This window comes from Pterocles gutturalis, unplaced genomic scaffold (assembly GCF_000699245.1).
Source record: "Pterocles gutturalis isolate BGI_N339 unplaced genomic scaffold, ASM69924v1 scaffold14168, whole genome shotgun sequence".
NCBI classification, from domain to species: Eukaryota; Metazoa; Chordata; class Aves; order Pterocliformes; family Pteroclidae; genus Pterocles; species Pterocles gutturalis.
Genome location: NW_010123253.1, coordinates 102,035 through 117,080, shown reverse-complemented (window position 1 = coordinate 117,080; position 15,046 = coordinate 102,035). Strand labels below are relative to the sequence as shown.

The following is a 15,046-nucleotide window of genomic DNA, read 5'->3' as shown; positions in this document are numbered from 1 at the left end:
TTTTGATGTGGTACACATTCTCCAGGGAACTGTTATATATTGAGTAATGTCAGGAGGAAGTATTAGGCACCATAGTGTCAAAACTTCATCTTTCATTTTTTCAGTAAAGAAATAAACATATTCACACATTTGAACACAAAAACTGTTCTTTTGCTTCAGCGGAGTGGCTGAGAGACCCTGTGACCACAGGATGTGACCTAAACTGTTCGTAGCTAGGTTTTCTGAAGAGCAGTGGCCCCCTGCCCACATGCGTCTTCTGCAGCCTGGTGTGACGTGGGGCAGACTGCAGGTGGTTCCACTGGGCCTTGGGCAGCAATGGAAGAGGCATTCAGAGTGTTGCTGGAACAACAATGTTGTCAAAGACTTTTTAATTCCCGGTAATAGTAAGCAAATGAAAAAGTCACCAGTCTCATAAGGGTGCTGAACTTCATCTTTTTTTCATAGATTTCCTTCAGAGTTCCACCAGCCTACTGCATGGGGACTTAGCTTCTCCTGTTTTGTTTTTTATTTCATAGTGTGGTGGGATACACTCTGATTTCTGTCTAAATATTGTCATCTTTTTAATGAAATAAAGGAATTACTGTACCTGTGTCTGGCCCTGCCCCTTAGAGTCATAAAGAAGAAACGGTGTATTTGCCTACATGTCCCCCTGGTTAATGACCTGGATGGAGAAGGCTGACAAGCATACTGTGATGTTGTTTCATGTTTTTGTTCTTCCTGTGCTGACATACAGGAGTTGATTTCTCTCAAGTCAAACACTTAAAAGTGGCTTCTGAGGTAATAAAGTTGAGGGTTTTTTTAACATAGGTTACCTGTTTAAATCTTTTATCTAGGATTTCACTCTTTTGTTTGAAAAGTCATTGTAGGTTTGATAGGCATTTTGTTGGTAGCAGTGTAGGTTTAAAGAGCTTTTACTTATTTTGCTTACATTCCACTCTTTCACGTGGCTATGGGAGTGGGCTGCACAATGAACTTGGCTGGGAAACTGATACAGTTAAAAATAATCCTTTTTTATCTGGATATTAATAATTCAGATCAGTTCTGGCATCTAGTTGGCTGTAGTACTCTGCAAATGATGCTATCAGCAACAATGACAGACAGTGACAGGGAATATTTCTAAATCAGCAATGCTATGAAACTATGGCAAAACCTCTTCCTTTCCATTTTTTAAGTTGGAAGGCCCCACCTGGATGCTGCACTGATTATGCTTTGACTCTTTAGTGTCTTTTTCTACTCTCTTTCTTTTTTTTTCTGAACAGATTTTCATTTGCATGCATAACTTATTCCTATATTCTTGTGCTTATAAAACACAAATTTTGAGTTAGTAACAGGGTCTCAACTGCTTGTGGCAGATAAGCATGTTACTGGTGAAAAATCTGGATCCAGATGTGGTAGCTATACGTTTCTAGAGTCAGTCTTAGGTGGACATTTGTAAGTCTGAATGTGAGTATGGCCACTTCTTACATAAGACAGGTGCATTTTTCTGATCCTGTGTTCATTGATAAAGCATAAGTGTGGTGGTCTAGTATGATATCTTTCTGCCGGAAGCACTGGCTGCATGCTTGGTGATGGAGAAAAAGGCTTCATTGTAAACTTGGCCTGAAATGGCTAGAGAACAGAGCACATGAAATCTTTGGGGTCTGTTACCGTCTGCTGCTGCTTCAAAGAGACTGTTACTTGGGTTAATACAGAAGGCTTGTGAGATGGGTGGAATTTTCCTCATTGTTTGGTTTTTTTTTTTTGTTGTTGTTTTGTTTTTTTTTTTGCTTAAAACAAATAAGACCGAAAAGTCTTCAGCATGCTTATTCATGTCAGTTACATAAAAAGGTACATACAGACATATTTTTGCCTTCTGAGTTACTTATCAATAGAATACTGTGGCTTATACATTTTGTAAAATAGAACAGAAGTGTTGCTCAGTATAGTGCAGGTAAGTAGCAGAACACGCAATATAAACATGACGATCTAATGGCAAGAGGTATTTGAGCCATCTAGTGGTTGGTATGAAACATTTTAACATTTTTCAATAGGTTGTAGAAAATGTAAATTACATCGACTTGGAAATAGCATTTCTAATTTGTCCGCATTTTAATAGTGTGGCTGTAGAGTGGAAAAACCCGGGCATTCAACTTCAAATTTGAGGTACAGTCTGCTTCACTCTGCAGCTTTTTTCAATTTACTGTGCATTTTAGTGAAGGGATCTGATAACATAAAAATTATATTAGAAGTTACTAGCCAAAGAGTGAGTTTCGTTAGCATGAGATCTTCAGAAATTTTGAGAGTTATTAGGAAATTCAAGGAAAGGATTGTAAAAAAAAATAATTTTATTCTCTACTTCTGATTGAAAAACGTTTGGAGGGGAAGAAGTGGTCTTGTATTCTATGTCATCAGCTATTTGTAGCAGGATTTTGAATATCAGGGATTAAATTTAAAAAATAATCTTTACTGAAAAACATGGGATAGATATTTTTTTTGTGGTAAACTTGTCCAAATAAATGGAACAGAGGCAATTGAAAACAGTTTTCTTAAGATGGGATGTGTTCCTGATAAAGAGTCACAGAATCTTACAATGTTAAGGAAAAGGTCATTTTGTAGATGAAAATTTCACGAAATGATCCCTCTTGATCCTCATATGCAGTAAGCTGTTCTAGCGTTCATGTCGGCTGTTGCCAATAGGAACTTGGCTACACATTGAACTTGATGGTATTCTGCAATACAGGCAGAAAAGTTAGTTGCTGAAGTACTAAACTTGCTCTGTATCTTGCCTTGAATTATTTGTGGGAAAATACTGCATTCATTGAACCACTATAATATCTTCCAGTCCTTTCAAAAGGCTCATCCAAGTTCAAACCCAGATTACAAGAATATTTTAAAATCTTAATATTAAGACAAATCTAATGAGCAATCAACAAACAGTACTAGTGGTGTTATGTACAGTTAGAGGTACAGAATTTCAGAACATATAAATATGATCCATACTGACATTTCAGAATTTGCACCTTTTACATTTGAAGTAAAATACTACAGAGTCTTAAGTCTTGCCCTGTTTTTATTGAGAAGACAGTGGTAGCTTAACAGATTTTGAAGGTCAATCTCAGATCCTTTGTCAGGCCACATGAGAGAAAAGATGGGAAAACCAGTCACACAACAAAGGACAGAGCAGTAATGGTTGATTTGTATTTTACTGGGGCGGGGACAACCTGATAGCTTCATGTGAATTTGATATATTAATTACATTTGGACGAATTGTCTGCATCTTGGTCCTGTTGTGCCTTGCAAGTTGATTAACTTTATTAGCTACAATAATCATCTGAATCCATAACTCATTTGGACTGTGTATTCTAATATGTTTCAGAAGAGGAAATAAAAATCTTGGAAGATTGAAGAGGTTTTAGTTGTCTGACATATTTTTGCTTGAATTTTGCAGTGTGGTGATGAAGGATTTTTGTTATTACTGTTATTCTCAGTCTTTACAATGATCTAGTCTTGATTGCAGTTGGTGGATTTCTGAGGTAACACTAGACAATTGTGTGCGCTGTATTTTGCAATGTTCCATGTTGCACATGTGAAAAACTCTCTTTCTATCATACTTCATTTAAAATTACTCTTAAACCAAGGTATGTATGCTCAGTTTTTGAGCTTGTCTTCGTTCCTAGTCTGTTGTTGCCAGAGCATGCTTGGAAAGCAGGAAATACATGGGGTACAGAGTTAGATATCTTTTATCTTTATGATGTCCGTGTTGTGTTTTTGTTCAATTAAAAAGGAATGTGGTTTTATGGTAATATCAAAGTGTCATCTTTTATTGTTTATGTGCTCCCCTCTTCGCTCCCCCTGTTAACATCTTCCAGTGCTCTGATTTCCATAGTATTTGGTCATACCACAGCATTTTCTTGGAAGCTGTCCATTGCTGAAGCTATGATCCAGCTGTGTTCATGAAAAGGATCTTTGGAATTTCCCCTGGTTTTAATTTGCATTTAGATGATAATGAAATGGTAATACTGGGTCCTGTTTCTCGTGAATGCTGCTCTTTGTATTGTATTCTGGTCACCAGCTATTTTCTAGGAGAAATCTCATAGAATCATAGCATCATAGAATGGTTTGGGTTGGAAAGGACCTTAAAGATCATCGAGTTCTAGCCCCCCTGCCATGGACAGGGACCCCGTCCACTAGAGCAGGTTGCTCAAAGCCTCATCCAGCCTGGCCTTGAACACCTCCAGGGATGGGGCATCCACAGCTTCTCTGGGCAACCTGTTCCAGTGCCTCACCACCCTCACAGTGAAAAACATCTTCCTAATGTCTAGTCTAAATCTACCCTCTTTCAGCTTATGTACCAAAGGTATTTGGTTATACCTTTTATATTTGGATTGGGTTTAAGGCATAACTAGGATTCCTTTTGTGGTATTCCATAGAAATTTGACTTGTTGAAGAAGTGCGTGCAGGTGGCAGAGGGATTATCTTGAACTGCAGTCTTCAACATGGGAATTTCCATCTCTTATCCATGTGTCAGAGCTTTGTGTTCTTTAGGATTTATCCTTGGTGTCTCAAAACCAGAATTGTAAATAAGAAAAGCCTAAAATTGTGTCAGAGGCAGCATGCACGTGTTGTCTAATGTAAATAATGGAATAACTCTGCTAAATAGAAAACAACACTGCTGTGGCATAACTTTTTAAAGAGAAAAAACAATTTGTTTATTTTTTGTATTTTAGGAAATATGTCATAATTACTCATGGCATTGGATAGTTAAACATTCATTAAACCTCCTCAGTAATGTCACCTTAGAAGCAAATCATACTTTTCAGTGAAAATAAAATGGGAGGGAAGTGGGTTTCCAAAAGGAAAAATGAAGAAATATGATTGTCTTAGGATTGAAGCTGATGGTCTGTATTTTTGGTATTCAGAAAAGTAAAATTTCCTTGAGTATATTTTCAGATTCATATAACTGAAGTTCTGCTTTAGACACTGAAATTAGAGTGTGTAGCTTTGTTTACTTTTATGTGAGTACAAATTCTTATGACTATGAAATGATGTTTGTTTATAAAACATTTTTTATTATATTAAATTGCTAAAGACCTCTACTCCCTCATTTGCTAGCTATTGTACAAGTAGAAGAAAGCACGTCAATTTCTCTGATGTAAAAGTACTTGAGTATTATTGTTTTTATTATTCCTCCAAAAGTATTTTGCAGAGAATCACTCACTGTGTTTGGTTAGGTTGGTTTTTTTGGGGGGTGGGGTTTTTTTGTTTGTTTGTTTGTTTTTTGTTGTGTTTTTTTTTCATGTCTAACTGTCTTTTAATTCCTTCTTTTTGGTTCTTCCTGTTCAAGGTGAAATTTAAATATGCTTATCTTATAATGGAAATAGAATGTCAAAGGATGAATAAAACACTGGAAACTCAATCTTACAGCATATAGTTGTCTTGTCTGGATTTTAAACATTTGTTTCTTTCCTTTGCAGAATGCTGCCTTTTTATATGGCCTTGGTTTGGTCTACTTCCATTACAATGCCTTTCAATGGTAAGTTGAAATAAAAAGTTTATCATCTTACTGGACTAGGCATGGCTGAAGCTAAGGAGGCAGAAAGTGACGACTGACTGAAGGTTTGGAACAATAAAATGGGATTTCTCTTCCCTCCCTCAGAAAATTATTAATTTAACAGTAGTCTCTATGAATCTGTAAGACAAAGATTTGTGCTTTCCTCAAGATAATGTCGATAAGCTTTTATTCTTCAAATTCAGATCAGTTGGTTGAATCATGAGCTCAGAGCCTGTTTTTTTTTTTTTTTATCTTGCAACTTACAGCTTTCTGTATTGATAATTGTGAAATTAATGCCATGTACTGTATGTGGCATGCAATTCTGTCACATTCTAATTAACAAGAGAAGAACAGAACAGTTTTCAGAAAACCTGAAATTCCACTATTTTAACATTGTGATCAATGTTAGTTGAATTTCGCCAAGTTTCAGAATGTTCTTGTTCTTGTGCAGGCTTGGCTCCATCATTTAACATTCAAGAGTATTTTGTGCACCAGTTCTTCTTACAAGGGGTGTCTTGTTGCAGTTTGCACTGTGAAAATGGTAGAAAACTGTAAGATAAAATTAAATAAGACGAAGTAGTGAGGTTTAGAGTAGTTGGTTTTTTTGAAAGACGACTTGTTCAACATAGACATTTGCCATCAGCAAATCATGCTTTTTAGCACCTTCCTGTGAATGGAGCAACAAAGTCAGGTGATTGTGAGGCCCAAGTATTAATAAGTTAGAGCTTTTCATTAATTTGTATTTTTCTTCTATGCTTTTAAGTGAGCTTGCTGAGAACATGAGTATAAATTGATGCCTTAACTTAGTGTCTTAACTACATATAGAGCTTTAAGTTAAGATTGTATAGAATAATCATATTTGCCATTTCATTCATACAACAAAGTTATGTATAGTGTGGTATTAAGGAAGTTATGTATCATTAGTGTGTTGGGTAGAATTTTTAGAGGAAGACAATCTAATGCAGATAAAATCTTACACCTTTGTGTGTGTGGTGTTTCTTGTTGTTTTAAATCCCTTTGAGTGCTTCCCTCCCTCCCCCTTACTATGTTTTCTTGGGGCAAGTAGAATGGGATGTGTCTGGTTGTGGGTGTTTAGGTGTGACAAAATCATAATAAACCTGGAGGTGGTAGGAAGTAATTTACAACAGATATGTTCTTTGTAGATATTAATCCTCCACAGGACACTCTTGCAGATGGGGAGGAGAATCCTGCTTCTTTCAGAGTGAAATGCTACTCAAACTGTCTTATTTCCTGCTGCAGCTGTTCCATCAATTTATGTTCATAGAGTACACAAATCTGCATATTTCAGATAGGTAGAGGAAACCTGTAGACTGTTTAAGGTCTTGTGCTTCATCCATGAACTTTTTTTTATCCACACCACTTCAGACATTAATAGCTTTTAATGAGAGGCATTTACGTAATCCTCCTAAAAGGAAGGGGTGAGGAAGTGCTTGAAGTTTTTTCATGTCTTGTGTAAATAGGGATAATAAAAAGGCAAGTGAGAATAAGGTCAAGTTTAGGATTCTTGTTAATATTTTTACATTATTTTTTACATTTTCCAGCATTCATAATAAGAAGTGTTGGATTGGCTCCAAGACACACATGCAATTCCCTGTAATTCAATATTGTACGCTTCTCTGTATACTAAAGCAGCATTACAGCGTTATCTTAGGTACTAAATCTTAGCAGATTTTGTTTGATTATTCTTGTAAGAACTGAAAGTTCTCAACGTATATACAAATGTTGCAATAGTGTGATCAGACCAAAGATATTTAATGCAGTTGTTATAGTAAGTTTTGACATAAGGGAGTAGCTCCGTAAATTGAATCAAGTATAGTAAAATAGGTCTTACAGATCTTAGATTTTGATACTCTGTTCTTTTACACCATATATCATCAAGCAATAAGAAAAGTGGTTGCCTGATTTCCCCTGTTGTTTCTCTGTTTCTCAAGTGGGGTAGAACACCAGTAGAGTAGAGATAGCTGAGATATTCACATAACTTGAATAATTTCATATCCTCCTTAGTTGTCTTTTAGATTGAACACGTAGAGAATTTCAGTTCATCAAAGACTACCCTTCATTTCTGTGCAATAGCTGCATCCAAGTGTAGTGGCTTGGATGCCAAATTTTCTCTTTTACTTCAGTAAGGATTCTGAATCTGTCTGGTCTGTCATCTGCTGATTCATACTTGAGTCCCATCAAGAAAAATGGTGGCATCCAAGCTCCGCAATTGTGTCCTGAAACTAGCTTTAGCACCCTCTTTGGATCCCAGTGTACTAACTGTGGTGCTCCAAGGCCAGCCTGCAGTTTTTCAGTGGCTGTTTTGCAAATTGCTGGACAGTGTGTGAGAAAGACACCCTGTTCCTCAGAAACACCTTACAGGAGACTTGAGACTGGTTACCCTTATTGCCCCATTTAGCATGCCCTTCTGCTCCTCAGTCCAAGGATCCCTTATCAGCTATAGAAGTTAAGTGTTATGTAAAACTCAGTCCTTCAGTATTGATGCTTTTTTGGGACACAGTCCTGAAAAAAGCCAAAGACTAATGCAAGAGGTAATCCAGACCCTTTTCAACATGCTCGTCATGGCTAAAGATGCAGACTGCCTGAGGAAAATCTGTTATCTCTGACTGGAACTTCTTGGCCCTTCTACAGCCATCCTTGCCAAAGGAGAAGCACTGACATCATCTATTTAGTATCAAGCAGTAACTAGAACCACCGTCTCTGCTTGTGGCTCCCTTAAAGTAACCTCACAGACGGCTCATTGTTTGCACTGCTGTATCCTGGCACTTCTGTAAGCCAGGGTGTTCTGTACACTGGAATTTCTCCTGTTAGCATAAGTTTGACTCCATGAAACAGGGATATGGAAGTTCAGCAAAAAAAGCTTTTTTCCCCCTCTTCAACTCTGATTCAAAATTGTATCTTGACATCAAGAAGGCAGCTGCAGTCTTTCATTATTCTTATCTAATGCAGATGAAGACATTTAATGGACAAGAGGGAGAAAACATACACAACCTCCACTGGGAGAGTGCAGCACCTCCACCTTCAACATAAAAGCACTGAGCAGGCTCTTCACATCCCATCTCTGCTGCTGCTGAATTCCACAACCCTCCAAAGGCCAAGCTGACCACAGAAGGAAGCCCTCAGTTGTTATCTGTGGTACTGCATCTCATCTCTTAGTCACAGTTCAGGCCTCCAGGCACTTAAGAATCACTTTTCTCCCAGAAGTCCTTTGAAGGTTTCAGTGAGGCATGGGCATTCTTTTTCAGGTACCTACAGGAAAACCCACAAAACTTAAAATCATCTGGGAGATGGCCTTTGTGCCAATCAGATTGGACCCTTTACTTGAGCTGAAGGAGTCTGGTCTCTCTCTTGCTCTCTCATTCTCTTTCATCTTTTTCCAGAGAATGAAATTTTGCTCTTCTCGCAGTCATCCTAAAGTAGTAAAGCAGCTGTTTAAACTGCTTGCAAAGTACACATGTCTATAGGGGAATGTTAACGTTTTTCCAGTAGTCTTATGCACCAACCTTCAGTATTGTACACCTTGTTCAGTGGTTGCTGTTTGCCTAGGAGAGTGGGAGAGTCCTATGCTTTCAAGGTCCATTCTTGCCCTTCTTTGCTTCTGCTATCAATACAGAATTTTTTTTATGTTCAAGGACAAGCTGTTAGTTATACAGTAAGATTTGTCCTTGAGGCGTTATTGGGTTTTTTTTCCAGCAGGGCCTGATCCTTCAATTGGTTCTCAAGCTGTTTGTGTCAGTTGTTGGCAAATCCAAGGAACTGTGCTCTTTCATACAAAGAGTAGTTGAGTGGGTAGCGGGGTGTGTAGTAATGCAAACCGGGTAGCGAGGACCTCCTTCACTAGTGTGGGAACATGCCACTTGTCATACAGACAGCAACCACTGGACTACTTCATCAAATGCGATGTCTGCTCTGCACAGACATCTGTCTGGTTGGTGCTATTGTGGAGGGTGCAAAGCATTTGATGAAATAGTCCAGTGGTTGTGCTTTTCATGAAAGGCTCTGAGATTCACACAACTGGCAGTGCCATTGTACTGGTAATTGGCAGTCTGTGGAGTTCCTGCTTTGGAAACACCTGCAATGGAAAGTCCATGAGGGATATAATTTGAGAGTAGAAAAACAGCTTGCTTGCCAATAACTTGTGATCTTCAAGCTGTACATCTGTATTGGTGCTTCTTTCCCTGTTTTGTCAGAGTCCTTTCAGCTGGTCTGGTGTTTGTAGTTCTCTTCATAAGAAGGACAGAATTTAAACACGAAATGTGTGGATAACTGCTTTGTCAAATATTTCTCAGGTTTCAGGTGGCTGAGTCTATATATGTGTTTTTTAGATATGTAAAATGGGAATGTTCATTTAGATTACACATACTAATTGTAATTAACCATTAACAAAGCAGCAATTAACTTTCTCTTTTGTCTTATCTTTCTGTGATTGTTTATCAAACCATTTGTTGGACTGAAGAAAACGCATATTTGCTAATGCTGGAAAAGACCTCCTCTCAGCCGCTGTTCTAGAGAAATGCTTAAAGACTTTGTTGTTCAAAATATTTAACCATTCAACCATTACAGCTCCTCTGTCCATAGGGCTCTATCTAAAGACTGTATAAGTATTAAAATTTCAGTGTCCTCACTACTGCTCTGTACATACATTTTATGTTCAACTGTGATTGAGTTTCAAATACAAATTTGTCCATCATAGCCTCGCATCATTTTTATTAGTGAGGCTATGAAATTGCATGAGGCTTAGAATAGGTGATCAGAAAATTGAAAGAGGATAATAAGAAAGTTTCACTCAAACTGCATCAAGTATTTTTTTCTGATACATTAAAATAATGTTACGTTCTTTCATTTTGTAGGTTTATTCTCATTTTCATGTTGGTTTTTTTTTTGTTTGAAACATAGAAGTGTTAATTTTTGAATAGTTAGATCGATGCAATTTTGTTACAGTCTTTTGCCTAGTTCGAAGCTGTTTTTATTCACAGTCTATCCAAGTAAAACCTTCCAATGAAACTCTTATGAGAGTTCACTAAATGTTGAATATGATATTCTATTAATTATTATTCAGCTGCTTTCTTCACTTTCATAATAGTAGTCATTGTTGTATAGATGAGTGGGTGGAAAGATAGCTGCAGTATTGATTTTGGAAATTTTGATTTGGAGATGATAGATTAATGTCATTTTTATTTTTGCTGAATTACAGTAGCAGTGCTGTGTAAAATGTAAGCCCAGAGGTACTTTTCATCCTCCATAGTCTCTGTTTTCCAGTCCTGCTTTCCCATTTTGTTGAGTGTTAGATAGTCTTTCCTGCCTGTTAGTGGAAATGCTCCTGTTCTTGGAGAAAACTCTTATTTAATTTAAATAACTTCTAGTAGACTCAATGAAAGTTGTTTCTTACCAGGCAGTTGTCAGTATCTTCAGAGAACAAACCAAAAGTCATCTCTTGCTGAGTTTAGACAACTGTCATTCATTTCTGCAGTATGAGAGCTCCCATCCCTTCATTTAATGATTTATCTTTTGGACTAATGTATGTTTAGTCTGCTGAAGGATTAAAATGAAAAGCTGTGTCTGTGCATGAAGGGCTGTTAATGAGTGGTGGAGACTAACAGCCTGCTTGAGGAAGGCTGTGTGCCATCATCTCTGAAGGAAGCTGTTAGCCTCTTCAGACAAGTCTTGCTTCATATGGGATAAATCATCAAGCTATTAGGGTATATCTGCTCTTCCTGGTTTGGTCAAACTGTAGAAGAGCTTTGAGGGAAAACATCTGAGTAAGCTGGATGCCTTGCCTTTAGTCCCGCATCAGTCTGAATGTAGGCTTGGGCAGAGGACAGAAGTGGGATTAGTGATGTTTCAGCACAAAGAAAGATCTATACAGGGATCAAGTGACTCCTGCTGTATATGGAAGGCCCAACTTCGGCAAAGAGATGGGACAGGAAGGACTGCCGGTTACCAACATCGGGCCACGTTCTCTCTCATTTCCCTTTTCTACTACAAAACTTACTCCTACTTTCCACATCTCATGTCCACTTCTTCTGTGTTGTACCAACCTGTACCAAGCCCTGATGCCATTGGCATTGGATGTTATTAAGCACTTAGAACTGAAATGGATATCAGTGGTGTTGCAGATGTTTTGCTGTTGATGTGGTAAGGGACTGAGTCTGGAGGTCTGGGCATGGCACTGGGAAACAGGCAGCCCCAAAACAAAACTAAAGTTTTTACTGTAGTCCATGGTTCTTGATGTGTCCTGTAATCTTGACTGCATTGCTATTTTGTTTAAATGTTTCCCATAGGCAAAATTAGATTAATATTAATTCAGCTGTGGTGTAGAATTGCTTGTCTGTATGTGGGAGTTAATAAGTAAATATCTTTTCAGAGTTGGAGAGTTTTATTCTATGAAAATCCTATGACTACTTAAAACCAGGCTATAGTTAACAAATTAGTTATCAAATTAGACATGAGCATGTACCACTGGTATAAATTGTTGAAAGTGCTGCCTTTCAGATCACTTTGATGTCCTTTTCCACAGAAGTACTGGAAGTAATTTATATTTATTACTACTGGTGATTGTCATCCTGGAAAAAGTACAAATTGCATAATCAGTATAGAATTAACACTAGTGTTAAGTAAGTTACAGGCCAATATTTTGAATATTGAAGAATAAAATACCTGATTTTTAGTTAGGAAAGCTGCTTTGGGGAATATTTAGTGTGTTCTTACAATGTTCTCCCCTTAATTTACTGATGTAATTATGCTTCATTATAAGTTAAAATTTGTTACCTTTCAGAATTCTATTTTAGTTTTTATTATGGTTTCCAAGGATACAGAATTTAAGATGCAAGCAAGACACTGTCCCAGGAGTTCCCTAAGATTTTGAGTGCTTATGGATTCATTCTTAAATGTAAATCCATCACGTATTAGAAGCTGAAAGAAAATTTCTAAGTTGAGAATCTGTCACCAAACTAGCTACCAGTGCGTGCATTCATTGCCAAATCAATGCAATGGGTGGGAGCAATCAGTGCTCCCTGACTATACTCTTTTCGAGTTTTTTAACCGTTCAAGGTAATAATGCTTTTAAGGCATCTGCCTTTCCTTCTGAAACTATCAGTTTGGGGATCAAATACAACTGAAATGTACAACTAGAATATTATTATTTAGCTGTTAGCATGGTAACTTGAATGGTGTCTAAAAGGGTACAGATATTTTTGTTTTGACTTGGTTGATTGGATATATTTTTCCAAACGTCCATCAAAATGGGTTGAAAAGCATGCTGTTACTTCCTGCATAAATTGTGTCTAGAGGGATGATGTCTTGCCCTACAAATTCTCTTCCTCCTTGTACATTTTGGGCTTGTCTTCATTGGAAAATTGTGTTGGGTTATAAGGTTATCTGAGAGACTTGTGATAACTACTAATGTTGAACTTGATTCCACAAGCAGCTTAGACAAAGGTGAATGGTGTGGTTGTGTCATCTGCATGGAGATAAACCTTACACAAACTTCCTGGGGCTGTCTGTGACTGTCAGGTTCTAAACATGACACAGTTTTCTCATGTTGTCCACTGATGATAATGTTACTGGTTTTTAACTGCTGTGCTTCTCTGAAAGACAGGCAACATGCTTGTTCTTTTGAATGGATGACAGTATACATTCAAACTAAATTTCAAAACTGTCCTTAAAAGTAATTTGTTATACTTGTGCTTTGTTTAACTGTTGCTCAGTTGTTGCAATGAATATTTCCTGTTCAGTAAGCAAGAGACTATAAAAATGTTTTTATCTCTTACAGTTTCTCTTGAGCTTTGCTAGAAATCCACTTTTCAATGATCTTTGAGACTGGGACATGATATAGGGCAAATAATGGAAATAGTATTTTCTGACCAAGCAAGCTAGCTGAAATGTGAAGAATGCGAAGTTCACAAAGTGTCTATGAGCATAGTCACAATTTCCCATGTGGTATAGAACCACAATGTCTTTATTCCTGATTTTTGTCTTCTCTTTGATAGGGAACGTAGACACTGTTTTTTTTCCCTTTTTAGAACTTAAAATACTGTCTTTGAACAAGATGCAAATAATGGATTTTAAATACTGGTGGCTAACATTGAGTACCATATTAGATTTAAGACAAGAAATGTAAATACACTGTCATGAAGTCAATACTTTGGCATAACAAAAGAATAGCTTAAAATATGTGCTGATATTTAGTGATCAGTCCAGTCTTTGGCCTTCCAGTTTGAGTGGTGTGCTTGTAGATTATGATGAGCATGCTGTTAAGAGAGGTGGATCCTTGTTTGTTATGATTCCAGTGTAGATACTGTGTTGTGTGATTCATCACCACCCATGCTATTCCAGGGAAGTTTAGATGAGACGTGAGAGACTGTTTAGCTGGTGCAAGCTTGTCCCTTCGCTTGCTCGTATTCCTTGTGTAAGCAGAAAAGTAGGATACAAGGTAAAAACCCTCCTGAAAGATTACAATAGAGGCAGCTTCAGTTCCGCCACAAAAATGTACTGTTTTTGTTTAAGCCCATCTGCTCTTAAGTTCTATTTCAATAGGTCAGATAATGCTTTAGGTACAAGCAGTTTTGTTGCATTGTCTAGAGGAAGTTCTGTGCCTTTGGTTTGCTTTGCCATCATGAATGAGAAAAGACCCTGTAAGAATTTTAGAGCAGAAGAAATGTTTTTGCTGATGGGTTCAAAAATTTTCATTTATGTCTTCTGTGAGTAAAAGTGTCTATGAAAAATATTTATTGATTTTCCCATTGCAACTGCTAACCTTTTGTCCTTATAAGTAATGCTGGACTTGGAGAGTAGGAATGAAATCAATTTGCCTAAACGTTATGTGGCTTTAGGCACTATGGTAATTCTGCCCAGTGTCTCTGTGCTGCTCCACAGGGTGTACGATTCTTTCTGGAGGCTTGCCTGTCATTTGTCTGCTCAGCGTCAATCTCTGGAGTTGCCTAGGACAGCAAATGGGACTGGGCTCCCTGACCTAGGTGCTTGAATCTTACCCGAAGTGAGACAGACTCTGATTTCTGTCATTGTAGGAGCAGTGATGTACGTGAAGGTATTTTGTTTCAGCCTGTCACTGGATTTCAGGCGAGCTAGCACAATGAGTCTTAGCTTCTTTCTCAATTCCTGTGTGAATTTTAAATCTATATTTTAGTTACGTTGCAGCTGTCCTAATTTTATGCAGTTAACTTGAGAGGCAAAACAGCCCTGTTCAGAATAACTTTTTTTTTTTTTTGCTCCAAGATACAGTTGTTAGGTAGCATTTTTGTTTTATGTGGTAGAGAGCCATTGTGAACAGGGTCACGTGTAGAGATGATTTAAAGGTAAGGAAATAGAATCAGAGCTGTCTTCACCATGGGAATATGAAAGCAAGTTACAGTGGGAGGAGGTAGCAGGCTTTCATATCTGTGTTTTCCTGGAAGTAGTTGAGTGACTAGAAAATAATGGAGCAGTAGGTATTAGTTGAGTCCCTCAATGGTGCTGGTACTAAGAAAGGGAGGACAA

The 15,046-nt window shown here is 37.6% G+C and overlaps 1 protein-coding gene across 5 annotated transcripts in view; it reads left to right on the top strand.

Moving 5' to 3' along the window:
* KDM6A (lysine (K)-specific demethylase 6A) overlaps positions 1-15,046 on the top strand; it is a 112,245-nt gene that overhangs the window by 22,940 nt on the left and 74,259 nt on the right. For all 5 annotated transcript variants that reach the window (XM_010077843.1, XM_010077842.1, XM_010077839.1 and 2 more), the window contains exon 2: positions 5,454-5,512. The gene's annotated coding sequence lies outside the window, so the exon portion shown is untranslated. The remainder of the gene's footprint in view (positions 1-5,453; positions 5,513-15,046) is intronic.